Raw genomic sequence first — 27700 nt, 5'->3', positions numbered from 1 at the left:
GAAGAATTTTGGGATGCAGCAGCTGGGAGATTGGGATACTGAAAGTAATTAAAATGTGGTGAAGAAGGTCTAAATTTTGGACTCATTTCTCCCATTTATTTGCATTTTGATCCGAACGTCCCTGATCTTTGGTTTCTTGCTTTGTTAAAAAAAAAAAAAAAAAAAAGGCTATTGATTCCCACTCTGCCTATATCACAACATTGCTTTCATATTAACTTTCACATACAGTATCTCATTTTATCTGAAAACTTGTGAAATATTATGTAGATGCAAAGAATTGTGATGAAGGAATAATAAATTTGTGTCCATTTCTTCAGATATTTTGAACTTCAATTTAGAAAAATTCATAGGTGAAAGGATATTATCTTTTAGAACTTGGTAATCTTTGGTTTCTGGTTGTGTTCTGCTTGTATAGTGAGAGCTGAGGCTGCTGAATCTGAGCCTCAAGGTTATTCTAAACCAGGAGTAGCTAGATCTGGAGATATGGCACAAGGGAGTCCCTACCCTGTGGAAAGGAGGAAAAGGCCATCATTTCCCTCCTTAGAGGAATGTGAGAAGAAGAGAGGAAGGTCAGGTAGGATAAGAAAATCAAGTGAAATCATCACTTGTCTTGAAACTAAATGTTAAGTGAGAGCAGAGAGCTGTAGAACCATTTAGAAAGAATTGGGGAAACCAGAGAATACCAGAACTAATGGTTCAGTTTCTCAAGCACTCTTCTCAGTGCCATGTGCAATGTGGTTTTGATGAATAGGGCAGCTCTTGAAGAGGGAGGGTCAAGCTCTAAGCCTATGTGTGGTCTGTAGGGGATTGAAATGTATTTGTGTGATGCCCTAGTGAGATTGGGGAAGGGCAGTGGTTAGGAGTCAGGAAGAGGCAATGGAAAGATCAGAAGTTAGCAGCAAGGAATGCCTTCATATGCTGAAAGGCCAAGGAGAACTGGTACATCAGCAAGGATTCAGGAATGAGCAGGCCTCCAGCATAGACACAAGAGGGGAGGAAACACTTCAGTGGCCAGCAGCCTTAGCTCTTCCTTGGCCACTGCCATGAGATAACATGACATGCTTGTTCTTGAAATGGAAGCAACAGGAGATGGAAGAAAACATATAAATCTTTACTCATCCCAAATTATCTTCTAAAAGAAGTAACATAAATCGGAAAAGATGGAGATTCAATTAGTGGGCAAGTTTTATATCTTAACCACCACTTATCTTACCTCCATCTAACAGGGTAGAGGTTAGGAAGAAGATAAAGCTATAACGGAAAAAAAGAAATCTAAGAAGTAGTATGAGAAAAATGTTTTCTACATACCTATATATTTTTATTGACTATATTCACAATGCTGTACTTTTTATCTCTGTGACTTATTTTATAACTGGAAATTTGTACTTCTTAATCTCCTTTATTTATTTCACCCACACTCCTCCCTTCTGGCAACCACCAGTTCTCTGTATTTGAGTCTGTTCATTTCATTTTCTTAGATTTCACATGAGTGAAATCATATGGTATTTCTCTTTTTCTGACTTATTTCACTTCACATAATACCCTTTGGTTTCATCCATGTTGTAAATGGTGACATCTCATTATTTTGTATGGTTGAGAAATATTCTATTGAATGATACACCACATCTTCTTTATCCATTCATTTATTGATGGATGCTTGGGTTGCTCCATATCTTGGCTATTATAAATAATGCTGCAATAAACAAAAGGGTGCATATGTCTTTTTGAATTAGTGTTTTATTCTTTGGGCAAATAGTAGTGGAATTACTGATCTTATGATATTTCTATTTTTACTTTTTTGAAGAATTCATCCTGTTTTCCACTGTGGTTGTGCCAATTTACCTTCCCACCAACAGTATATGACATTTCCTTTTTTTCACAACATAACCAATAGTTATTTCTTGTCTTTTTGATACTAGCCATTCTGACTAGTGTGAGGTGATATCTCTTGATGGTTTTGATTTGCATTTCCTTGATGATTAGTTATATTGAACATCTTTTCATATATCTGCCAGCCATCTGTATGCCTCCTTTGGAAAAATATCTGTTCAGGGCCTCTGTCCCTATATTAATTGGGTTGTTTGTTTCTTCTACCTACATGCGTTTCATTCACATACCGTTTATTGAAGTATTATCTGGTCAGATAATAACTTTTTTTTCTCTCACAGTTGTTGAGACTTTATTTGGTCACTCATGGTTATTTAGCTTTATTTTAAAAAGACATTTTTTAAGAGCAGTTTTTGAGGCTTATAATAAAATTGAGAGGAAGGTTCAGAAATTGTTTATATACCCCTGCTTCCATACATGCGTAGTCTCCTCCATTATCAATATCACTCACCAGTATGGTATTTAGTTTTTCTTACCAAGAATGAACCTACACTGACATATCATAATCACCCAAAGTCAATAGTTTTCCTCGACTATTTGGACAAGTGTATTATAACATATGTCCATCATTAAAATATCATACAGTGTGTTTTCACCGCTCTTCAAATCCTCTTTGCTTATTCATCTCCTTTCCCTCCAGTCATGGTAACTGTTGACCTTTTTATTGTCGCCATAGTTTTGCCTTTTCTAGAATGTCATTTGGTTGGAACCAAATGGAATCTAAAATACAAAAAATACTTTTAAATGTTTATTTAGCCTTTATTATGTTCTGGGTGCTGTTCTAAGTGCTTTATAAATGCTAATTCATTGAATTCTCACAGTAGCCCAATAAGTACTACTATGGTGTCCATTTTGGGGTAATAAAACTAAGGTACAGAGAAGTCAGTTTGGTAAAAAGGTGGTGCAGCCAGAATTCCAGCTCCAAAACTCTGGCCTCAGAATGTATGTGTCCACCTCTCCATCATGTGCTCTTTCAGTCTTCATGTTCACTCAGTCTCCTTGAGCTTCTTAGTCTCTTTACATTTAAAGCTCAGAGATAGATTAATATTAGTATTGGACAATTTTGATTTGTACATAGTGAGGAATTACTGAATGTGGTCTCAAATTCACAGCCCTGTGTTTGAGGAGGTCAGGTAATATATAATACTTCCCCAAAGGGCCAGATGTCAATTAGTAGGTGGTTGTCATAAAATTCACCTATTAAAAGTCATTTATTACAGTCTAATAAAAATTGCACATGAAGTATGTGACTTTTGAGCAGTTGTAAGTTTTTTATTTGATTTTTTTAACAAGATTTTGTTTTGGTTTTTCATTGTTTACCTAGAAGCTCTCAGGAGACACATGAAATATATTTTTTATGTTTCATAAAATTAACATGAAATGGCAACAGAAGGCTGTTTCTTGAGGGGGTTGGGGAGAAACTTTCTTGTGAAGAAAGACACATGCTGCCAAAATACAAATGTGGTAAGTTCACATGTTACCATAACTCTGATCATTTACCGATAAGAATCTCCAAGAAGTTGTAAACACAATTATTTTTATCATGCTGTATGCAAAAATATCCAATTACAAACAAGTTGAAGATGTTTTTAAGAAGCGAACCTGCAAACTTGCCTGTTTTCTTAGAGAAAAGTACTATTTTGCTTACAGATGTGAAAAATTAAAGGTTATTTGACAGCCACATAACTCTCCACTTTGGCTTTTGCCAGAGTTCTCTGAATTGTCTACTTAAGGAGAAGCTTCACTCTCTAAATCCCTTCTCTTTCTGGCGAGGAACCATGGTTTATTGTTTCCTTATCAGGCTGTGTGGATGAATGAACCATACAGACCACTGAGGCAGTCCAATCTTGAAGAAACATTTCTTTCTCTATAATGCTGGTATCCTATACACAGCCTAATAATGATAATTATACTATAGACTAACAGTAGGTAGATAGGACTGAGAATATAATTTTTCCCTTTAACTATGCTCCCAAGTATCGAAACAGAAGTTAAGTAGTCATTTAACAAAGGTTAGATAATCCACTTTAAACTGTATTTAAAGTGACAAAATAATATATTTAGTCTTTTTCAGATGTATGATTATAGTAGAAAAACCAGGCAGTTCTAATAAGATCAGAACTATTCGTGGTTAAATACCTTATTTTTGCAAATGGGAGAGATTTCCTGATAAATGAGTAACAGATTATCCTTTGTTTAAGCAAATCTAAGACAGATGACCTAGTGGACAGAGAGTTGCACTTCACGGAGAGCAAGCACCGTAGGATGATATAATTGCTGCACTTTGTATCTCTTCTGAGTGAGGACATAACAGAGGCTCTATAAACTCATTAATGAAACGACCGTGTCAGAACGCCTGTGATGCCCACCTCCCAGCAGGGCCTTACAGACCAGTGCTTGAGTGCACATCACTTGGAAGAATACGCCATTAAATGGAATCTACTCTTTGAAGCTAATTCCTTTTTATCCCCCTCATTTTCTAAAGCATTAAAAGGTTAAAATACTTGATTCAAATGATAATTTAGAGTGTCGTTTCATGCATAAATCCTCATGTAGGGTCTGCAGGTCCTCTGATGAGGACAAGACGCTGGTCTTGTCAATATGATTAGGTCCAGAGGGAAAATAAGGTAGGTAACCTATAATACTAGGCATACCTTTTCCTCCCTCCTTCCTTCCTTTCCTTCTTTGTTTCTTCACAGCTATTTCCTGAGCCCTATGGTGTTCCTGGAAGCATTCTAGTGACTGGGGATTCAGCAGTTTAACAAGGCCATGTCCTTGTTTGAAGTTTATGCCTTGTGAAGGCCATGAGTATGGACCTTCATAAAGACAAAGAACTGGGATGAGTCAAGAGGCAGACAGCATGAATCCAGCTGGGAGGAGCAGGGACTATTTGGTACATGGACAGTTTGAGTTAAACCAAGGGGATGCGGGACCATCTTGTCAAAGGATGGGGGGCACAAAGTGCAATAGTCCTAAAAAGCTAGGTTGGAAACATGTTGTTGAATTGAATAGGCAGTGAGCACCCATGGAAGAATTTGGGCCAGAGTCATAAAACGAAAACGCTTTAGGAAGGTTATTATGGCAATAGTTACTAAGATAGGTTGAAGTGAGGAAATCAAGTACAGGGTGGCCACATAAAAGATTATTGAAATATTGGAGATGATTGGTCATCAGACCTGACCTTGTAGAGGCAGAGTGAATATAAAGATAAAAAGCTAGAGTCTATGTTGTGAAGTCTTGAAAAATTTAAAAATTACTTCTTGATACCTATGTTATGGGTAGTATTGTTGTCCAACACATATTAAATCAATATTCTACATTTCTTTATAACCCAGTTTTGACTCTGCAGGTATCTGTAGCACTTCCAATAACCGCTTTTTATCACAGTTGTTATCCCTAGAATCATACTTGTGAATGAATAAATCCTTCTTTGCAGACTTTGTGCTGCAGCTTTGCTCTATGTTTTGGAAAAACATTATACATTCAAGTTTCTACCATTTCCAGACCTAATTAACCTTTATTATTGAATTACTCACTGTTTTGTACTTTTTCCTATCTTCTCTGCAATGGAAACTGTGGCCGTGAGCTCATTCCTGTGGCATGAGGGAAAATAAGCTCTTAGAAGTGTATAGAGATTTTCCTGCGGAAGGTGAGAGTTAGCAAGCCTGGTGGGGTGGACAAGTAGGCAGGGCTGCAAGAACACCAGACATCTCAGTGCTCTTTAGGCATTTTCCAGTTTCCTAGAGAGACGTGGATGCAAGAAGACTTACCGGTTTCGTACAGGGGCAGTTCTTGCCCTGCTTTTTTCTGGTTGTCTTTCATTGTGTTATTCTTTCTTCCCTCCTGCATGGCTTTTCTCTCTCCATTCCTCCTCCTTTCCTTCCCTCCTCCCTCTTTCCCCACCTCCTGTCCTCCCTTCTTTACTGTGCAAGTGTATTGTATTGATCTTAGACATGAAAATAAATGCTCTGGTCCAAATAGAACAATAGACAAATGTAATAAAGCTTAGGTAGCAGCGACAAATGTGACAGTGCACACTGACCCCTCTCTGTGCTTTCTTTTGGTTTGCTTTTCTTAAGGGACATTGGACTGATAATCTAATTATCTTTGGATTCATAGAGATCTGTATTATATGTTTGAATAGATAAACTATGAGCTGTTTTATTTACTCTTACAGTGGACCACAAACCTCTTTTGATCGTGGACCCACTTTGGGGAAAAATATTTAGAGCATGAGTACTCAATAAATGCATGTGTTTGTATTACATTATTACATTATTTAATAATGCATATGTTAATAATGTCATACCTAATATTTTAATACTGTAACAAAATATTTGAAATAAAAGCCAGTAATTTAAAATAATATTTAATAAAATTGTGCACTACTTATGTTAGGTAACATCACAAGGCAAACTATACCCTTAAAGTTAGGTTTATAGTCAGCAATAGTGGATATAAATCCATATTTCAAATAGTCTTTTTGAAGCTTGCCAAAAAAATTGACCCTACGTCATCTCAGAAGTTGCTTTTATCCCAAAATGTGGCTGGCAGGCTCATCACAGGGAGAAGAGAAATGACAACACTGTCTTTCAACTGCTGTTCGCTTCTACTGACTTTGTGGTATCTCCTTTCAACTGTAGTTTCTTTGCAATAATCTTCTAAGCCGTTGTTCTTTTTTGCATTAAATGGTTTAGTTAAAAGTTGATAATAAAATTTGTAAATCCACTTCCTTGAGCACTTATGCGCTATAGTCTACTGAAGTCTCCTGAGAGCTAATGAATGAGTGTGGGTTCCTCTGTCACCCACTCTGGTTCTTCCATCCAAATATTGCCAATACTGGGCCCCTGGGTGGCTCAGTCAGTTAAGCATCAGACTGTTGATTTCAGCTCAGGTCACAATCTCATGGTTCATGAGATAGCGCAGAGCCCCATGTGCAGCACTGACAGCACGAGCCTCCTTGGGATTCTCTCTCTCCTGTCTCTCTGCCCCTGCTCCACTCTTTCTCAAAATAAACTTAAAGAAAAAAGCAAAAAACCCCACAAATATTATCAATACTGTGGCACACATGACCAACCAAAAGAGACCAAACAAGGGCATTAATGTCAACCTAAGTTTAAATATTAATAAAGCTTTATTTCTCTCTCATTTTATATAAATGGTGAATATGAAAGTTTTAATAATAATTTTCATGTGTCATGTGGTTTGTCTTGCTCATCTTTGAAGGCTTCTACTTGGAAAACCAGCAAAACCATCTTCAACCCCACCTTACTTTCTTGCATATAGTTCCACTACATGCACATGCTAATTTGCTGGTTCTAAATGTATTTCATACATTGGTAGACATTTTCTAAATGGCTTAGTCTCCCAGGATTCTATTTCATTTTATAATATAATGAGATTAGTTTTCTAGATTTATAGAACACACACACACACACACACACACACACACACACACCTTTGCTGGTGTTCCAATTATCAGTCTACAATAGGTGGTATTCAATTTCTACTTTCTGGAAGCTGCCTTTTTGATGTTGATGAATTTCCTGAATATCTCTTTATAGTATAAAGACCACCAGCACATATTTTTAATATATTTTTAACCTAGGTTAATGTTGGTATATTATGAGTTAGCATATTTTCATTTCTTTCCAAATGAAAGAATTTTGGTTTGTACCTATGAAAATAAATTAGGTAAAATATAGGGATTCTAGTGTCAGAGGCTCATAAAAATAAATACGTACAATTATCTTTGATTCATCATTGTTTAACAGAAGTGGGTATAATGGAAACATTTATAGATTTAGATTTCCTATGTTCAACTTTGTAATCAAAGGAGGAAGAAAATTTGGAATGGAAATATTGCACTGACCTAGATTTTCAGAAGGACACGAACCTGGTCTAAATAGGAGTTCAGAAATTTAATTTATGAGATAAATGTACATATTAATTCATCCAGAATGCAGATGTTCATTTGCTTGAACATATTATCAAGAGTTTGAAAAAATCCTGAAATCTAAGTAGGTAGATGGGTTGAACATTTAGTGCCTGGAATATGCTTTGTGACTTTTGGTGAAAAACAGTAAGTTAAGTTTTAGAGTTCTTAACTCTGTTATTTCTTGTAACTGAAAAAAAAATTTACTCATCAAGGATTTATTTTCCCACTTTCAAAGTCAAAATGATAATTCTCACAGTTATGGGAGAAAATCCCATATTCTCCTGACTGTTGTTTTGGTATTTAGAAAGAGTATATGTTTATAAACAGGCAGCTGTCTTCAAACAAAAATAAAGTCGCAAACTTAAGTAACCGTTTTATCAAGCATTTGATTTCATATGCAATATATATTTAAGATTTTTGAACAAAGAAAAATTTTATGTAAAATTAAAGAACCACAAATAAATACCCTACATTCAGTATTTAACTTCAGTATGAAAAAGTTTTTAGACTAAAGTTTTTGAACTAACGCATCACAGCCTCTTGATTATTCTGCTTTGGTGCTAAAGGTGTTTTAGACTATCTTCCTCTCCATTAGGCAAAGATTATTGAATGGTCTGTTACAAAGAATGAACATTTTTAACAGCTTTTCCTTAAATTAACATGACAGTTACTACAGTGCAATGTTGTTAATCTTTTCCTAAAAGCTAATGTTGCTGTTTGGTTGTTTACTAATAAATCAAAGAAAACATATCTTGTCATTTTAACTCAGCTGTAGATGGATGAATCACCAATGTTTGTGGAGATAGAAGATACTCTAGGAAAAGAGATGATCAATTGCTTTTTAAAAAAAAAAAGTATATACACAGACATACACTGCCATAAGTACTTTACCTAATGTAGATGAAATTAGAAGAAATCATATGTATAAAAACACTTTATAAACTATAAAGTAACAGCATACATGTTGTTTCATGAATCTGCCTGTCTTTGCATTTATTTATTATTTGACCCACTTCTTTGTTGCTTTCTTGGAAGTGGAAAGAGAATACTTCTTGGTAGTTCTGCAATTTTGTATTTAGTGTCTTTCTAATCACATTTCAGGCTCTTGTGTCCATTCCCTCTGGAGATCTGTTTATTTAAAATTTTGGTAGAGGCGTGTGTTCAGTTTCCCGAAGTTTTCTTTGATCTCAGGTTTGAAAACATTTATTCTGCTTGGGCTGATAATTTGATATTGCAGACTACTAGGAAATAAGATAATATGTGTCTTTAGTCTAATGACTTTATTTTGCTTATTTCTGTATTCCCTCTTAGTAGTTTTGCACCAATAGATGGTGAACAAATATTTAATGAGTGAGTGAGTGAAATAAAGAAAAAAAAATAGGTGATTTTGGAGGGTTGAGTTATGAAATGTCACCAAATATCTAAACTGGATTTCCTTTGGCAGCAACACCTGAGTTCTTGATTGTGGGTGATGACAGCACTAAAGATATAGTATCTTCATCATATCAGCTGAACTGTGTGCCAAGTTTTGCTTTGGTTTTAGTACTTCAGATATTTTTCACTACACACACACACACACACACACACACACACACACACACACACATACATACATAAATCTGAAAGGCTAGTTAAAACAGGCAAACTTTTCCAGAGGTCATATGTAGTTCTGTTTCTTCTGAAAAAGGAACTGATCTTTGAATCAGTCTTACAGAGTTATTAGCTGATAAAGTTTTGGCCAGCTAATTACATAATACACTGGTGCCTTCCCAAGTTATTAAGTTTTTAGAATCATGTTCAAAACTGCATTTATTGGGTTTCATGAAATGTTAATATTAGTTATGAACTATTCAAAATCCCCAGAAATTTTAGTATTTCTCTGGTGTTAAAGAATCAAGAAGATTTAAAAGGAAACATATTGAACAGAATGAAATATCCCAAATTAAATATTTTCATCACTTTAAAGTATGCTGTCATCAACGTTAATTTATGACAAGTCTTTTGATACGCTCAGGTAATTGACAACATTTGGTTGTAAGACCAAGGTTTTTTGCATTTTTTTGTGTGTGTTTTTTCTTGTTAGCAGAACTGTATAAACCAGTTTAAGAAATAACACTGTGTTGATAATGCGGAGTAGATGATCTAAGTTTATCAGTAAGAAAGTCACAACAGTTAGGAATATTTGAGAGGTTTTAAAAAATGTTTGAAAATGTCTTGCTTTCAGCTGCAAAGCCTTAGGTAATCCAGGTCCGCCAGCAAGCATTCGATCTTGTCCCTCCCTTGCCCTGACTCGGGAATCTCTACAGCGTAGTGGGAAGGTTGAATGGTGAAGCTTCTTTTTAGACCCCAGAAGATCCATTCCCTATGTCAACGAAGCACTATTTCCCCCCTCCTTTAGAAATATATAGTCTAATTTAAGTTTCGGAGAGTTAAGGAGCAGACTTTGTTAGTAGGAAACTTGTCATGTCATGCTACAGAAATGCTGCAGTGGGTAAGAGGAGGGACAGTGGGAACATGAGTTGTTGGTAGTTAGCGGTAGGAAGAAAGCAGTTTTAACATGATCTCAGGAGCCACTAGCAGTACCAATTTAGGCCAAGTAATTGATTTGGCACCACCAAAAGAGAACATCTCAAGGCAAAGTCCTTTCATTTTCCTCATGTTCTTGACCCTCTCTCTCCTTTTCTGATTTCTGCTGTTTTTTTGGTTTCTCACCTTCTCAATGTAGCCAAATATTTGTGAAGGTCTAAAGGTTTTATATGACACATCCATTATTTCCTTTCCTTTAGTCAAACACCCCTCATTCAGTCTTTCCTTCTGGTGATTCCCTATATTCCAAACGTCTAGCCTCTATAATGCTGCTATACCAATCTCTTAAACCTCAGACTGCATTGATGTCCCACCCTTGATGACAGAACAAGGAAAAAAACTGGACCAAGTTCTATTTGACCTGACATTCGAGGCCCTCCATGATTGTTTGATCAAAATCCTGACCTCATTTGTTTCCTATTTCTTTTTCATGCCAATTGAGTTGGAATGCTCACCATTGTCCAAACAATCCTAACACTCTCATTTTGTTTGGGGGATTTCTTTGCTCTTTGTCATCTTGCTATTTGTTTGAAATGCTATACATTCTTCAGGATCTATTTCAAATGTCTTTTCCTCCATGGTGCTAATCTGACTGCTTTGGCCTAAATGAGCAATCTTTTCCTCTTTTAAATGTCTATGACCCGATTCTTATGGCATTTATAGGTGTACATTTTTTTACTTTTGGGTCATTTTTATCCACAAATGTGTCTCAATATTATTCAACATATATCAAGTAAATAAACAAATGGATGGTATTTCTATGGATGAATTTCTTTGTGAGATCATTGTAAAGTGGCAGACAAAACAGTAATTATTTTGCTTAAATTTTCATAATTTCCAAGGCCGTAGGAACATCAATCAATAGAAAAGGACTTTTACACATAGCACATAGTATCAGGAAAATCACCTGGGACAATTGAAGGTCTTGCCTTGCTCATTTCAAAGTTTCACAGGTCCTTCTAAGACTGAGGAATTGAAAACTGTGGTGATTTTTATGTTTTATGGACACTGAATCCCTACATTTAAAATGTTCATCTATTTTTTTTAAGTTTAGTTATATGTTTTGAAAGAGACAACATGAGCAGAGGGGGGACAGAGAACCCCATGAAGGCTCTGCACTGTCAGCACAGAGCCCAACACAGGGCTCTAATCTATGAACCGTGACATCATGACCTGAGCCCAGTTCAAGAATCCAACGCTTTAACCAACTGAGCCACCCAGATGCCCCTAAAACACTGATCTTTTATATTAGATCTGACCTAGTTTAGGTATTCTGTTTTGGATATTTCATTGTGAATTTTGTCCAAACGTCCTTTTTTCCCTAAGTGGGCCATGAAGCATTTTGGGCTTTAATTGTTTATGAAAAATTTGATTCTAAAAAGGATTTCAAGAGGTAGGAAGTGAAAGTGGCACTTGAGGCTGACAAAATGGTTTGGGTGAAAGTAGACAAGGTGAAAAATAATAGGGAAGTTAAAGTTTTGTTTGCTTGCCACAGATAAAGTGGCAAAAATATAGGAATTCAAGACCAGGATATTGAGACTCTCACCTTAACAAGCTTAGACCTATGGCTGTCTGAGATGCTTAGAAGGTTTACCTTCTGGGAGATGAATTAAGAAATCCAGAATTTTTACATACATGCATGGAGGGGGGATGGTGAGGGGTGGGACTCTCTATAGTCTGTCTAAATGAAAAAGTGGAGATGAGGCAACAAAATAAAAGTCTGTTGTGCCAGACTAGGGGAGAGGCGCTAAACTGGATCATCAGGAGGGCTGAATGTTTTAAGTTGTGGCAGAGGAAGACTGAGAGGTTTGTGGTCCTCAGAGAGGTGGCTCATCTCTCTGATGTTTCTAGCACAGATGATAGGAAGGATGGGCAGAGCTGAATCGCTAAACAAAGAAGCGTGGGAAGCTGGGAATCTACAAGGATGAATTCAGTTTTGGCCCATTGCATCTGACGTATTGTGGGCATTCCTGTGTTGAGAATTGGAAATTCAGATAGGGAATTCAGGAGAGATAAGGGGTGTTAATAGTGCAGATTTAAGTCATGATCTAGATCTGATCATTGAAACCCAGTGGAAAGTTAAAGCAGCAATGAAAAGAAAAAATAAAAATAAAAGATAAAAGCAGCCAGACAGAGGATTTATAAAAGAAGGGTTGAACAAAAACCCTATAAGAATAGGTAAAGGAGGGGCACCTGGGTGGCTCAGTTGGTTGAATATCCGACTTCAGCTCCGGTGATGATCTCACTGTTGGTGAGTTCAAGCCCCACACCAGGCTTTGCCCTGCCAGCATGAAGCCTGCTTTGGATTTTCTGTCTCACTCTCTCTCTCTGCTCCTCCTGTGCATTCTCCTTCTCTCAAAAATAAACCAACATTAAAAAATAAATACGTAAAGGAAAATGGATGCAAAGAGTGATGGAGACTGAGCTGAAGGACACAGTGTCCACAGAAGGGGTGAGTCAGTGCGTTTTCCTCAGGAACTAGGTGAGAAGCCCATGTACAGCACACCTGGCTAGGGAATTGAAGCCCACAGAGCAGCAAAGAAAGTCTGTACAAAGCAGTATGGAGACTGAAAAAGCAGTGTTTGGTTTGTGCAGTGATGACGACCAGGTAGGAAACTGAGTGAACGGTTGCCTTTGCTTCATGTGGTTGAGAGCCAGGCTTCCGTGTGGTGGTGGTGGGTCAGGAGGCATTTATGCCTTGCTTTTGCCTGTGAGTGATTCCTTGTTAAGCATTCAACTTGTTTTCATCTATTTGAAAACTGTTGTTAAATGGTCTCCTTCAGCTGTTTTATTTGTTTTTAGACAAAAAGGAGTCACTTTTTGTTGTTGTTGTTTAACCTCATCAAGCATAGCCTTGAAAACTTTTAACAGTTCTTTTGGTGGCTCTTTAAAGAATTGCCTCAAACCTTCTGTACCTCATTTTACATGCGAGCCCATTTTACATTAGAGTACCTGATTAGCTGAAGAAGATTATGAGGCTGTTTTTCCTTGACCTGCCACTGTTGAAAAATTCCCAGTATGCTTCCTGCTTTAAAGCCTGAAGCGTTGAATGGCAGGCTCACATTTGGTGTTCGACTCACTTTTTCCCCCTACCTTTGCTCCCATCATTATACCTTTCACGGGTTCTCTAAGTGCACATTAAGCATGGAAAATTGTTTCCAATGGATCCTGAAAATGAGTTTAGTCTTAATCAACTTAATAGTTGTTTTTAATGTGGCCTAGTATTACCTAAATGTGTACCTATAAAACCATCCAATTTAGAGATGGATTAGTCATCGAACTGGTCAAGTTAATAAAAACACGATTATGGCTAACTTGGTTGCTTCTTCTTATTCAGACCTTCCATATATGGGCTTATGAATCATAAAAGAAAAAGCCATGTAAGCTTGAATTCCAACTTTTTAAACTCAGCCATTTAGAACAGCTTATTCTTTCCTCAAGTGTGTGTGTGTGTGTGTGTGTGTGTGTGTGTGTGTGTGTGTATTTTGCCACCTGTACTCCAGGGTTCTAGAGCACTTCTTGTACATTCTCTCATTATTTTCTTTCTATATCCAGAACTGCATTTCCTTCTGTGTATGCCATCTTCTCCCCTTCATTATGAACTCCTTCAGAGACTAAGTCAGTGTGTCAGCTTCTCTGTGGTCTCGGTAGCATTCAGCCTTGTGCTTTGCTCCAGGAATATACTTAATAAAGAATTGTTAAAAGAATCAATCCAAATGACATAATAACAGGGTAAAGGTAGGTACTGTCTCTATTTTGTACATCTGATTTAGATTTTTTACTTCCTTGGGGAAACAATGTTTCTGCTATCTTTTTTTCTTGCATCTTTTATATGACCTTGCCCATGGTAGGTTCAATTATTCATGAAGCTGTGTAGCTGCTACATGTGAGGCACTGTGCTAGACATTGGGATATACAAACTGAAAAGATGTATCACTCCAGAGTTGGTGAAAGGAGAGGGGCCCACATGTTTTCTGAGGAGATGTTTGGGTCTAAAGGAAGCTCAAGGTTTATAAGACATGTGGTGTAGGTACAGTAATAAAATACCAAGATGTTAGGGATCTTGAAAGACAGCTTTAGTATAGACCTTAATTCTATACACAAAAATATTTAATTCCTTCCTTATTTTCTAAACATTCCATGTGTATTTATTTCCAATGTAATATCTTTGCACATAAAGTCTATTGTAGAGACTAGGATGTGTGATTATCCCAATATCTACTCTTTCTTTGCTTCTTAGCATCAGACTCTTAGCTGGTCACATGGCCATCTGAAAGTGTGTTTGCCATCCACCTGTATTAAGGTTGCGCTGTCCATGTGACCAGTTTCTGACCATTAAGATACCATATAAGTGGAGGTAGTTTAGGAGACTTCTGGGAAGGCTGATTAAAGGGAGCCATCTTACCTGAGAGTGACCAGTTTTCGACCCTTTGGTCTTTGTTTTTTTCATTCTGGCTTGTAACACTTGTGTGGTGGCTGGACCTTCAGCAACCATCTTGGACATGAGGTGATCTTGATAATACAATCCATACTCTAGAGTGATGGAAGAGAAAAATAGGAGTCTGGGTTCCTGATGTTGCTGCCTTACCTGATGCCAATTTTCAGAGTTTTTACACGAAAGAGAAAGTAACTTCTATCAGTATAAACTTCACTGATTTTAGAGTTTTTTGTGAATGTACCCAAATCTGGTCCTCATTAGTACAAGGGCCATTTAAAACCTTTTTTATTAATCTCCTTCGGAATGTAGAAACATACTATAGATATAACAGGTCCTCTTAGGCATACTTAATTTCTTGACACATAAAGCTAACTGAGTAAAGATGTTATGACCCCAAGATTATTGACAAAGTCTATGGAAAAAGCACTTGAAATAAAATGTAATTTCCTAGTTTTTCAATTAAGCAAGACCTTGTGAGGGAGGGCTATATATGTAGTAAAGAATGGATCTCATTTTGAATCCTTTTCCTACTGTGTGACTATGGACAAGCCCTCTTCTGTGGGAAGAGGGTTGCATCTACTATCCGGCTGGTGTGAATATTAAGTAATTAAATGAGGTAACATAAGAAGCGACATATGTTAGTTCTTATTTTCCCCCTTGCCTTTCTAAGAATAAGAAATTGGAAAATTATGAAATAAGCCAGGCTGATTAAGATAATTAGAAGAAGCATTTCTCTTAGGCATTTCTACTGAGATTGCCCCTGGTACTGGTGTTGTATTTATTGTTGAAAGTTAGAGTTTTGAACCCTCAAATGGTCTTACTTGCCTTACTTGCCTTATGCTGATATAGATATAGATATAATACAAATATAGGTATATATCATCTCTGCTGTACAATAGGAAAAGTTGGTTTTGAAAATTATTACTAAATAAATAGATATGCTTTAGTTATGATGGCATAGAGACACTGATCATTTTCCTTTTTTTCCTTTGCATAGAATTCAACATGATTCTACATCAACACTGTAAGATTCTTCCCAATGTACTGTCATATTGATTACTAAGCTGTTTCCTTAACCAGCTTCCTCATCTGAGTCCATATGGAATTGTCAATAGCATAGTTGTTTTATTGGCATTAGCTTTTAAGTAATATGGATTATGTTCTTGTGAAATGTTAATTTTTATTATACATTATTCCAGTTTTGTGATTTTTTTTTAACTCAAACATAAACAATGGCTTATTAGATGTATTTCTAGAAGTGTTCAGAAGTATACTTCTTTTAAAGTTTTAAAATCCTATGGTTATCAATATATAACAGGTGGCAGTAGAGAAAAGAGCTATCCTGAATTTATTATTTTCATCATATATTTAATATTTGGAAATTAGCTTTTATATCAAAAGAAAATAGAACAGAGTCTGGTGTGGATTAGAAAAATAAAGGATGATAAGGAAAATTCACATATGGGTTTCAGAAGAGATCTTCATTAATCATTAGCAACTGTTATAAATATTTTAGATTTTTATTAAAAATCTGATGCCAAACATTTTATAATTTGCATGTTGGAGTGAGTTAGTGGTGCTCAGGAACATTTTTATAAAATAAATTCAGAGTCAGCCGGAATTTGCTCCATGGTCTTTGCTACCCTGGTACTCCTGCATCAACCAGGATGCTGGCACATGGTAGGCAACCGATAAATATAAAGAATGAGTGATTATGAAGAAAACAGGATGTCAGCGGGTAAAATGCATACGTGCCTATGAAAGGCTAGCTCTGACCACATTTATTCCCTGTTATTGAACTGGGATTCAGCATGGCCAATTTGATTATAACCACCTCTAAGAATAAACGCAGGCTGTCGCTTGATTTATTAAGTCACAGTTTTTGTGCCAGTTGTGAAGGTGACTATGATGGTCGGAATGACGTCCACCTAATGCTATGCTCTGGCCATTCCATTTGGAGGGAATCAAACTCCAGATAGTTTATATAAGTAAAATTAGTAAAATATATGTACTTTATCGAGGTAGAAGGCAACAGTAATATTTAAATTATAAATATGAATTCAATTGGTTTTTAATGAAGGGCTGGATATTTTAAAGGAAAGATTTAAATGGAGGAAATTGGCAGGAAAATAGTTTGAGTGAAAATTTTCAAAAGTCTTATCTCAGCATTACCTTCATTTTTTAGATCCGATTTTCAGATGTTTAATTGCACTTAAACTTAAAGTTGGGGTAAATGCAGGAGACTAAACATACCACAAAGAAATTGCTAGACATTCTTTTCAAAGTCTGCAGTGGCTTCTCTCTCCTTTCTATATTTACCCTTCAACAGTAATAATAAAATAAGTTGGAGGAATTGAACCATGTAATCACTCCTCCATGGCCCCATTTAAGCAACCCTGTCATCTAGGCCTGTCTCCGGCCTAGAAGCAGGCTGGGTACATCTTCAGGCTGCCAGGCCACCAGGTGGGACACTGAGGTGGCAAGGCCACCAGGGGTGACAATCAAATCCAACACATAAAATCTGCAGCTGGGAACCCACACACATCCTCTGGAGTTTCTGTGTTTTTTTAACATGTGGAGACGAGACTTCATCTCCTTGGTTTTGATTTTATTTCCCTCTCTTTGTACTCCCGTCATCTAGCTCTGCCTGTTCATTTCCTTTGCGTCTGTGCTAGTTTTGCTTTGCTTCTTTCCCCATCATCTGCCTGATCCATACTGCTTAGTAGTGAGGGATGCATCATTACTGCCTTAAAGAGAGGACCCACCACTTGCCTCTGTGGGCTCTTGAGGACACTGCCCACAGCCTGGGTTTTCAGGGAAAAAAAAAAAAGTAAACCTGTTGCAATAGACAAATAATTGCACTGATCCCTTCCTCAGGCTAGCCTGCTCCTGTGCAACTGCCCCTTGAATAAGGAGAGGCTGGGCCAGACCAGCTCGGTAGAGGCATCAGTAGTGGCTGCTGCAGGGAAGTGGCTTTGGGACGGTGAGCGCAGTGCTTGTGAAGCAGTACAAGGTGAGGAACCAGGCAGAGCCCAGGGAGAGACGCTGAGGGGACATGGCTCACAGCAGTCATTGCGTATGGGGGAGCTGCCGCCTGGAGCTGTCCCAGCTCAAGGGAAGGAAAGCCATCAGTGCGGTGTATTTACTTACTCTCCTCTCTCCCCCACCCCGCCCTTCCCCCAAGCCCCGGGGCAGCTTCTCCTCCAGCTCCTGGGCTCCTGGGCTCCTGGAAATCTCCACTGAATCTCTTCACTGGGCTGAATATTTTGTTCTGTCTGTGGTCTAACAAAGGTGGTGCCAACCAATCGCCCAGCCCCAAATTCCTCAAGCCAGGCCTATTTGGTTTCATTTGTCATTGCATGCTGTGGTTTGTTTTAGTTATGTAGATTCTGACATTTTAGCTGAAAACGGAGGGTGGTGGTGGAGGGAGAGACAGAGAAAGAGCGGAGGGTGGGAGGGAGAGGAAAGGATGGGCAGGGGAAGGGGAGAGAGAGAGAGAGAGAGAGAGGCAGAAGGAGAGTGAGATCTTAATGTCAGAGAAATAACAAGCAAGGAACACATTTTATATTTATTTCCTCATTAAAACTAAGTGCATATAAGTGTGTCTATAATCCTTTTAAAAGCGGTTCTTAAACATTTCAGTTCTTCTTGAAGCTTCCTTTTTTCCCCTAAAAGAAGGAAATTCATTTATTCCATTGATAAAAAGATAACATGATTTGAACAGATAGCTGTTGAGAAAATAACTTCATATTTTTTCAAAGGGGGCAAAAACAGTCAGGAAAACTAAAGAGGTACAACTTTTGGTCGTTAGCATTAAATTCTCTATTTTGTCAATGAGTCCAATTCTGAGCCTGATTCTAGAATTCTTGTCAGAGAGAAACTACCACTTCCTCTCGTTCAATACAAAAACCGTTAGTTTGTTACTCAAAATACTAATGTCATGGCTGCCCTGACATATTTGTCATTCTGAACAATGCTTTAAAGCCCTCTTTTTTCTTAAGGATCTATTATAGATCTTTTATAGAAAGCTCTCACTGCCACTGTCGTAGGTCCTTCTTCCCTTTGGCTTCTTGGGGATGCAAATGCTATCGTTTATAATTCTTTTGTTTGGTTCTGAATATGGTTGGGATATAAGTTTGTGTGTGTGACAAAAGAGCTATTCATTCCCAATGAAAACTTGACCAGATGGGATGAAGTTGACAAATTCTGAGATCCTCTCCCCCTTTCCCTATAATCCGCCTATGGAAATGGAATGGTTTTAAAGACATGAATCATCCACTAGGACTTTTCCTCAGTGGATAGTCTCTATATAGTCTTTATATAGTCTTTATAGTCTTTATAGACTTTATAGTCTATATAGTCTTTATATAGTATAAAAACATTGCAAACCCATTGTTGACTATAATCACAAGCCTGTGAGGAGCATGGCCACAAGTAGAAAATTTAAATACACAATATACATTATACTTAGGATTCTACTAAAAAAAAAAAACAAAAAAAAACAAACCTCAGACTGGGCAAAATGATGAAAAAGGAAAATACAGTGTATTTTGGGTAATAAAGATGAGAACAATATCCTGCCATGCAAGGGCATCCAGGGATGCCACTCATAACCACCATTATTCTGCTTGTAGCCAAAAGCAGCAACTGCTGTGATGACTGACATAGGACCAAGAATGTTCTAGAATTTCTCAGGATTCTTAACCAAGAGACAGAATCAAGGACATCTTTCTTCTCCAAGAGACTAAGAATTTGCCATGCTTCACATCTCTTGTGATCTCGGTCACCACTTGCCAGTCTCAATTCTGCCATCATTCTGGGTCCTACCTTGATACTGCTGTGTCCATCCCCAAACTCTTCTGGTTTATCTACTGAACACTCCCTTGTATGCCCAGTGACTTTTCATATTCCTTAACCTTTACTCTGAAGAGAACTCCATCTGCTTGCCTGTTAACTGAAAACTGTTGTCCCTCCAGAAGACCTCTGCAGGGTCTGCAGCCTTTGTGAGCTTGTCCTCAGGGTCACTAGAAGGGGCAGTGTCCTTCTCTGTCTTAGTTGCTTTTATTCATCTTTTGATTGACATCACTCCTACACAACCTATTGCTACTCAGAAGTTCATGTCTTCATGCTGCCATGCCATATTCTTCCCATCTCCTCTCACAAATCTACCAACTTTGAGATTTTCCCCTTATTCGCCCAAGTTTTATGTCTTACTCCAACATTTGACCATCTTGTTGGGCTATTGCAACATCCATGGGGTGGCCATGACACCTTCTTCTTACTATTTCTTCCTCATGGCTCCCCAGTAAAGAAGAGACCAGTTCCTGGACTCTCGGATTCTTGAAAGTGTGACCCCCTATGACTTTCCCTCCTTAGTCATTGCTCCCATCTTTGTATCATGGACTTCATCACGAAATCCATAGCACCTCCTAAATAGTGATTTTAAACATTTTACTCTAATACCACTCTCTCCTCCTCATTTGCCCACCTACTTACTCTACAGCAATTCTACATCCTCTTTGAGACTTCCTATATATTATCCCTATCAATATCTCTGTTTATTAGACCTACTTCTGTCTTTTTCCATGATCCAGCATTTTCATAACTCTCTTGACATGTTCTAAACCCCTCGTCCATCTCTTAATGCACTACATTCATCTGGAAAATATCCAGGCTTCTATAAACCCACTCCTTGGATTTCTTTGTGCCTGAATATGAACAGCAAAATGATGAAGGAAAAAAATCATGCAACTGGGACAACTTTACTCTAAACTCATGATCAAAAACGTTTTCCCCAACCCTGGTCTCTTAGCCACATCCCAAGATGACTTTTTTATACTTTATTCTTAACCTTTCTCTACCTCCAGATGTTCAGATGCTTCCTTATCCCCATTCCTTTTATGAAAGGAAACAACTTATTAGAGTGTCCCATCCTCATAACAGTAAATTTATAAATGTTATAGCTCCATCTACCTTCTTTCCCTCTGTTAAAATGGAGGAAGTGTACCTCTACTTTTCAAGGACAGATAAATTTTTCCACTTGTCTCCTAGGACATGCCCCCTTCCTTTTCAAATACTTACCTTCTTCAGTTATTCCCCCATTTCTCTCCCACATCAACCATTTTTCCTTCTAAAGCGGATTATTCCTACTAGTATTCAAACTTGTTCTAGTATTTGTCTTCCTGACAAATCCTGCCTCCTCCAATCCCACTTAAAGCAAACCATCAAAGATGGTTTAGATAAACTTCCCAGAGATTCTATGCCAGCTGTCTCCCTTTCCCTAACTCATTACTTTTTTAGTTGAACATGGCTTTTGCTTCTACCACTCAACTTAAAACTGATGTTGTCAAGGGCACAGTAACTTTTGTGTTGTCAAGTGCATCAAAAAAAAAAAAAAAAAAAGGATAATTTCTGTCTTCATACTACTTAACCTTGTAGCAGAATTCAACAGAGCTGACTACTCTCCCCGTATCAAAAACTTCCTTAGTTTCACTGACACTTCAGTCTATGGGTCTTGCTTTCATTTCACTGGTGTCTTCTTTTCACTTCCTTGGTCAACTGATGAGTAAATGTTTGGAGTTCCGCTGGGTTTGCTGTCTTCTCTCTTTACATGCTTTTGGGAAGCTCATCACTTTCATAAATTTAAATACCATCCTAATGCACATACCTCCTAAATTTTTGTCTTCAGCCCAGATTCTCCTTAACTCCAGACTCCTGTATCTTACCTGCATCCCCTTGGATACTTTGCAGACATCTCAAACCATATACATATACATTCCAAACTGATCTTCTGATCTTAACCCAGCCACCCTCTCCAATACGTCTTCTGATTTTCCTCTTTTGAGCTTGATTTTGCTTTACTTCACTTCCAACTCGAAACCATCAGCAAGGCTTGTTGATTTTACTTTCAAGTTATGTTCTTGAATCCTTCTGCTTCTATCTATGTCTCCACCACTACCCTGCTAGTCCAAACACGATCACCTCTCACCTGATCCCTGGACAACAAAAGCGGCCAACTTGCTTTTTTGCTTCTTCTACTCTATTTTGTACTTATCAGGCAGAGTGATCTTTAAAAAAAAAAGACAATAAGATTTTGTAGCTTTACTATTTAAAACCCCTTAATATTTTTCTATTCCTCTGAAATGGAATCCAGACTCCTTATGGCCACTGATATCCTACATGATCTGGCTTCTACTACCTCTAGATTTTCATCTCTGTATGCTCTTTTCCTTGGTCACTAGCTTTTACCCACTTTGACTGCCTTCAGAGCCTATGATTCTCCTTATTCTTTTACCAAGACTGCATGATCTTTTCCTACTTTTTCCTTACCAACCCCAGTTCCTCAGAACTGACCCCTCATTGTCCAGGTCTTGGTTTATATGTCAACCCCTCAGAGAACTCTTGCCTCACTCACTATTTAACACAGACCCACCCTTGTTAATTGTCAACACATCCTGGTTGTTTGTTTCTTCATGGGAATTATAATTTATGCTTATTTACTTTTGTTTTTCATTTATATATCGAATTAATCATATCTGCCACTAAATTGTAGGTGCCATGAGTTCAGCCAAGTTTGTCTCTGTTGCTTACTGCTGAGCTTCCAGTGCTCAGCACAGTTCCTGGTAGATAGTTGATAAATGAACTCTGTACCAAATTTATCTTGAAACAAGTGGGGTTCCCCCCCCCTTATATTTCCTCTCTCCACTATATTACACTATATTAAGTAAAAAAAATTTTTCCTTTTCTAAAAACATATATACTAAAAAGAGATTCTATACATTTTTATTTGGATAATAGTAATTCCTAATTATACATGCTTACATAATATAGTATAATCATGTCATACTTTCAATTTTAAAGTCTCAAAACTATTTAGCAATCATAATTAATGAAAAAGCAAATGTGGGGACACTGGGTCATTAAAAAAATAATTTTACATATAGATTCAAGTTTCCTTTCTTGATTCCTGCTCTGATATACATCAAGTTTCTGATTCAAGATGTCTGGTTAACTGCTTGACCTAGTGATCCTCATTTAGTAGACGATGTGCTGACAGTTGAAAAAAATGTACATTAAAAAAGTCAAGTTCCATAATTAAAGATTTATGAAATACTTATATTGATAGCTATAAAATGAAAAACAAAAATCATAGTTATGGGGGGAAAACAGAATAAAAATAGTAATCAAATAACTGTACTCCTTTTACCTGACATTTACTGAAAACTCACTGTATTCCAGAAAGTTTTCTGGACTCTGGGACAGTAAAGCTGTATGTGATATGGTCTTTGATTTCTTTGTAGTGGGGAGACATATACAGCAACATGTAAATGTAATACAATTTATAAGTGTTTTCATACTTAACGAAAGAAGTTACTAACACTGCCTCACCTCGAGAGGTCCAGCAAAGACTCCACAGATGAGACTTTTGCACCACTGCTTAACAAGGAGTAGAAGAGGGGTGCCTGGGCGGCCCAGTCTGTTAAGCGTCAGACTTTTGATTTTGGCTCAGGTCATGATCTCAAGGTTTGTGAGTTAAAGCCCACACTTTCGGCGTGGAGTGTGCTTGGAATCGATTCTCTCTCCCTCTTTCTCTACCGCTCCTCTGCTTATGCACTCTCTCAAAATAAATAAGCTTAAAAAAAAGGAGTAGAGGAAGCCAGGCAGAGGAGGTGAAAAGAAAGAGGAAGGCATTCTCAGAAGAGGAGAGAGGCATGAAGATGGGAAAAAGTATGGCATGTTATAAGAATGATCACTAGGGTGGGAACAGAGGGTACAGGGAGTGGGGTGGCAAGGAATAGGATGCATAGTCTAGCTGCACTGATGTTTCTGTTAAAAAAAAAAAAAAAGAAAGGTGAGGCCTTTAGTATGCTCCATCAGTAACTGAGAAGGCTGTGAGACCTGAAAACTTCATCCTGTGCATTACATTTTAGGTTAATATCATGATTTAAAAGTTCATAGTCTTGATAACGTTATTCTAAAACTAAGTAATCAGACTGAACATTTCCTGCCATTTTTCTTTAAGAACAGAGGTCATTAAATCCATTCAAACATGGTGGTCTTTTATCTATATATTTCTGCATCTTTAGATGATTTAGGGCCTAAGTTTTAAGCTATCAATTTCAGGATCATTTAAAGATTAAATTGAAAAAGTTTGGCTCATTAGAGCTCCTGCCCATGACTTGTCTTTTACATATGTAGAGTGGGTGGTCATCTGTGTTAGATGATGGGAAGATTCCAGGAAAGCCTTCTTGCTCAAAATTTTTTGCAGCCCGTATGAGTCACAGTGATAGACATGACGTATTAGAAATTCCTCAGGGTTAAAATATTGTCTCCAAAACCCAGCTTCTTTATCTTTTTATTTTTAAGGTGCAAACGGGTTTCTAACTGTCATATTCCAAGGACATTCTTAAATTGTCATCTCGCTTGACTTCTGCCAAATTTGAGACTCTGAGTACATGTTTTTCTTGAGCTTTTTTCAGTTTTTGTGTTCTCTAGTTAGTCTTGGGTTCTCTAACCCCTCAAACTCCTGCTTAGAAAGATATAAGCCAGGGCTTAGAAAATAGATTTTATTTAATCCCACTCATTTATGTCTGTTGCCTCACTGCAGCCTTCTTCTTGCCTGGTTGTCCCCAAGACAGAAGTTGATCTATTTGCCTTTTCCCAGGGTATCAACCTTCCCTCCTCTGCTTGGGTAAAAGAGGGCTTTCCTCCCAGCTGAATGGGTTGGTGATTTGGATCTGAGGTTCAAGTTCTCCATCTTCCAAGTTTCAACCAATCCTTTTGTTTTTGTTTGTAGTGCTCATTTCCGTTTCCAAAAGTACTTGGTTGATCTTCTTCATGGCCTTTCCAGGTTGTAATAATGTGGGTCCATTTTTCCCTCCCTGGCTTCCCTTCCTTTGACACTTAAATCCTTTTCAGCTTTGTTAAGTCAACAACCATTTGCACTTCTGTCTTTCATCATGTAGCTAGTATCATCTGTTATCATTGCCTCTTCCATTCTTTTGATCTTCTGAAATTAGAGCAGTTCTCTGCCTTTTAGTAGGGTTTGGGAAAGTAAGATAAATGTCTGGGTTTTGGCTGCCATGTTCAATTGGAGATCTTCAGGACTGTTATTCTATGATACAAATATCCTATTTATGTATTGTTTAAGACTCTCCATGGTCCTGCCTACATACACAGTGAAATCTGAACTACTATTGAATGTTTTTCAAAGTACTTCATGCTCTGGCCCTTATCAGTCTGTCTTCCAGGAATGTTCTTTACCTCGTTCACTTTTGGTCCTTGTCTAAGAGTCAGTTGAGGTGTAACGGCCTCCTAATCTTTCCTGGTTGAGTAGTACAGAGAAGTAGGACCCACAGTGAATAAACTTACATGCACATTGGGAAAGAAGGAAAGACTTTGGAAACCTCTTGATCTATTAAATAGTGTAAGCAAGAAGCAATGCAGCACATACAAAAGAGGATTTCAGCAGAGAAGGGAAGCTCAAGGTGATCACCAGAACCCCTAAGTGGCTCTCGGATCAGATACAACAGACATACTAGGGGACAAGAGAAACAACTGGCATAAAACAGAGGTCTTAATTAAAAGCCTGTTCACCTATAAGGCCGTATAAGCTGAGTCCTCATTCTTCCTCTCCCTTCCTTTAATTCTACCCTCCTTTCCCTTTCTCTGTCCCCACTTTCTTCCTCCAGCCAATCTCTCTCTATTCCTCTTCCTTAAACTCCTCTCACTCTGTTCCCAACTGATTGAATTATTGGTCCTAAGTATTTACTACTTTGTCATGATATCATATATCACTTTGGTTTTGGTCTACTGGTGGCTGCAATATAGTTCCTCATCCCTTGAATTTAGACTTTGCCATGTGACTTGCCTTGGCCACTGACATGTTAGAGATACAATACGAAAGGCTTGAACTTTGCTTTTGCATTTGGGCTTCCTTTCTTGTTCTTCCTGCACAGCCATAGAATAACATTCTCTGAATACCCACTGCCTTCTCATTCTGGCTTCCAGAATGAGGCCTGTGGGGCAGAGCCATTCAAGCCAACCCATAGGCCCGCTTCTTGAAGCAGAGCTGCCCAGCCACCAATAGACACAAGGTCAAGAAAAAACTTACATTGCTAAATGCCACTAAATTGTTGTGGTATCTTTAGTGCAGAAAGAGGTGGCTAATACAGAAACTGATACCAAGAAATAGGGTGCTGCCATGAAAATGTTGAAATATATGGAATTCGTTTTTGGTCAGGGTGGTGGGATTATGGGGAGACTTTCACACAAGGTTTGAAAAGTAGCAACCTGTGTTTTGTAGTGGTAAAGAAGTTTGGTGAAACTACTGCCTGTGGTTTGAAGACAATGTATCAAATTGGGGTGAGGAGATTTTAGAGGGAATGTTCAACCTATGAACTGGCTGCTGCCAGCTGAATTTGATAAAATACAAGAAAGGAGTAAGCACTTGGAAAAGGACTGGTCAATTTACATGCAGAATTTAGAAGGAATATAAATAATCCAGAAATTACAGGTTTAAAATATAAAACCGTTTCTTACCAAATCAGTTATAACACAATCTCAGGTTAAAGACTAAATCCAGGGTACCATCAGACACAGCAGTAAGACCTAATGAAACCAAGGGTGTCGCTGAAATACCCCTTAAGATACTCAAAAGGATTAGGGTGATTTCTAGTAGATCTCTCCTTGAATAAAAAGGGTCCTAGAAAGCTCAAGGGAATGATTTTACAAATATCTGACTCATCCCAAGTGTCCATAGGTAGACCACATGACTTTTAAAAAATTATAGGTGTGGCTTTTGGTACATGGAGATGATGGGAGTCAAATACATAAAAAACCCACAAAGGTTTTAAGAAAGTTATAGCGGTGGGGTAAGTCAGTGGCTCAGTCAGTTAAGCATTGGACTTCAGCTCAGGTCATGATCTCATGGTTCATGAGCTCAAGCCTCACATTGGGCTCTCTGCTGTCAGTCATAACCCACTTCAGATCCTCTGTGTTCCTCTCTTTCTGCCCCTCTCCTGCTCTCTCTCAGAAATAAAAAATAAACATTGAAAAAAAAAGAAAAAGTTGTAGTAGCAGAGTTGTTACCAGCCTGGAGGAAAACAAGACTGTCTATTAGAGATGTAAAATGACCTCAGGACCTCCAACTTTCTCTAGGCAAGGGGGGTAAAAAAAAAAAAAATACACACACACACACACACACACACACACACATATATTTGTACATATATTTAGTGTTAAGATTTCTCCCTAAGTGCTGGTTTCATTGCTCCCCATTAATTTTGATATTTTATATTTTAATTTAGTTAAAGATATTTTATAATTTTTATCTTTTATTGACCCATGGATTGTATAGAAATATGTTCCATATAGCTGATGATTTTCTAGGTATTTTTATGTTACTGATTTTTTATTTAATCCTATTGGAGAAAGAGAACATATTTAGTATAAATTGAAAAATTCAAATTTACTGAAGTTTTTTTATGCTTATAATATGGCTTACCTCAACAAATGTTTCACACGCACTTGAGAAGAAATGTATCTAAGTCAGTTAAGGTCAAGTTGGTAATTATGTTGTTCCATCTTTAGCATCCAAATAATGATTTTCTATCTACATGCTCTTTCCATTATCAAGAAAGGAGTGTTAAAATCTATGACTATAACTGCCTTGTCTATTTTTTTTTCAGTTGCATCAGTTTTTGCTTCAAATATTTGGAAGCTCTGATATTAGTTGCATGATTGTTACGTTATTTTGATAAAATAAATTCTTTACCTTTATGGATTGAGCTTATTTATCTCTGGTGGTATTCATTACTCAGAAATATATTTGTCCAATTAAGTTATACATT

Source organism: Panthera onca, chromosome C1 (assembly GCF_046562875.1).
Source record: "Panthera onca isolate mPanOnc1 chromosome C1, mPanOnc1 haplotype 2, whole genome shotgun sequence".
In the NCBI taxonomy this organism is placed as follows: Eukaryota; Metazoa; Chordata; class Mammalia; order Carnivora; family Felidae; genus Panthera; species Panthera onca.
The sequence above is the reverse complement of the archived record's forward strand: the minus strand, read 5'-3'. Positions refer to the sequence as shown.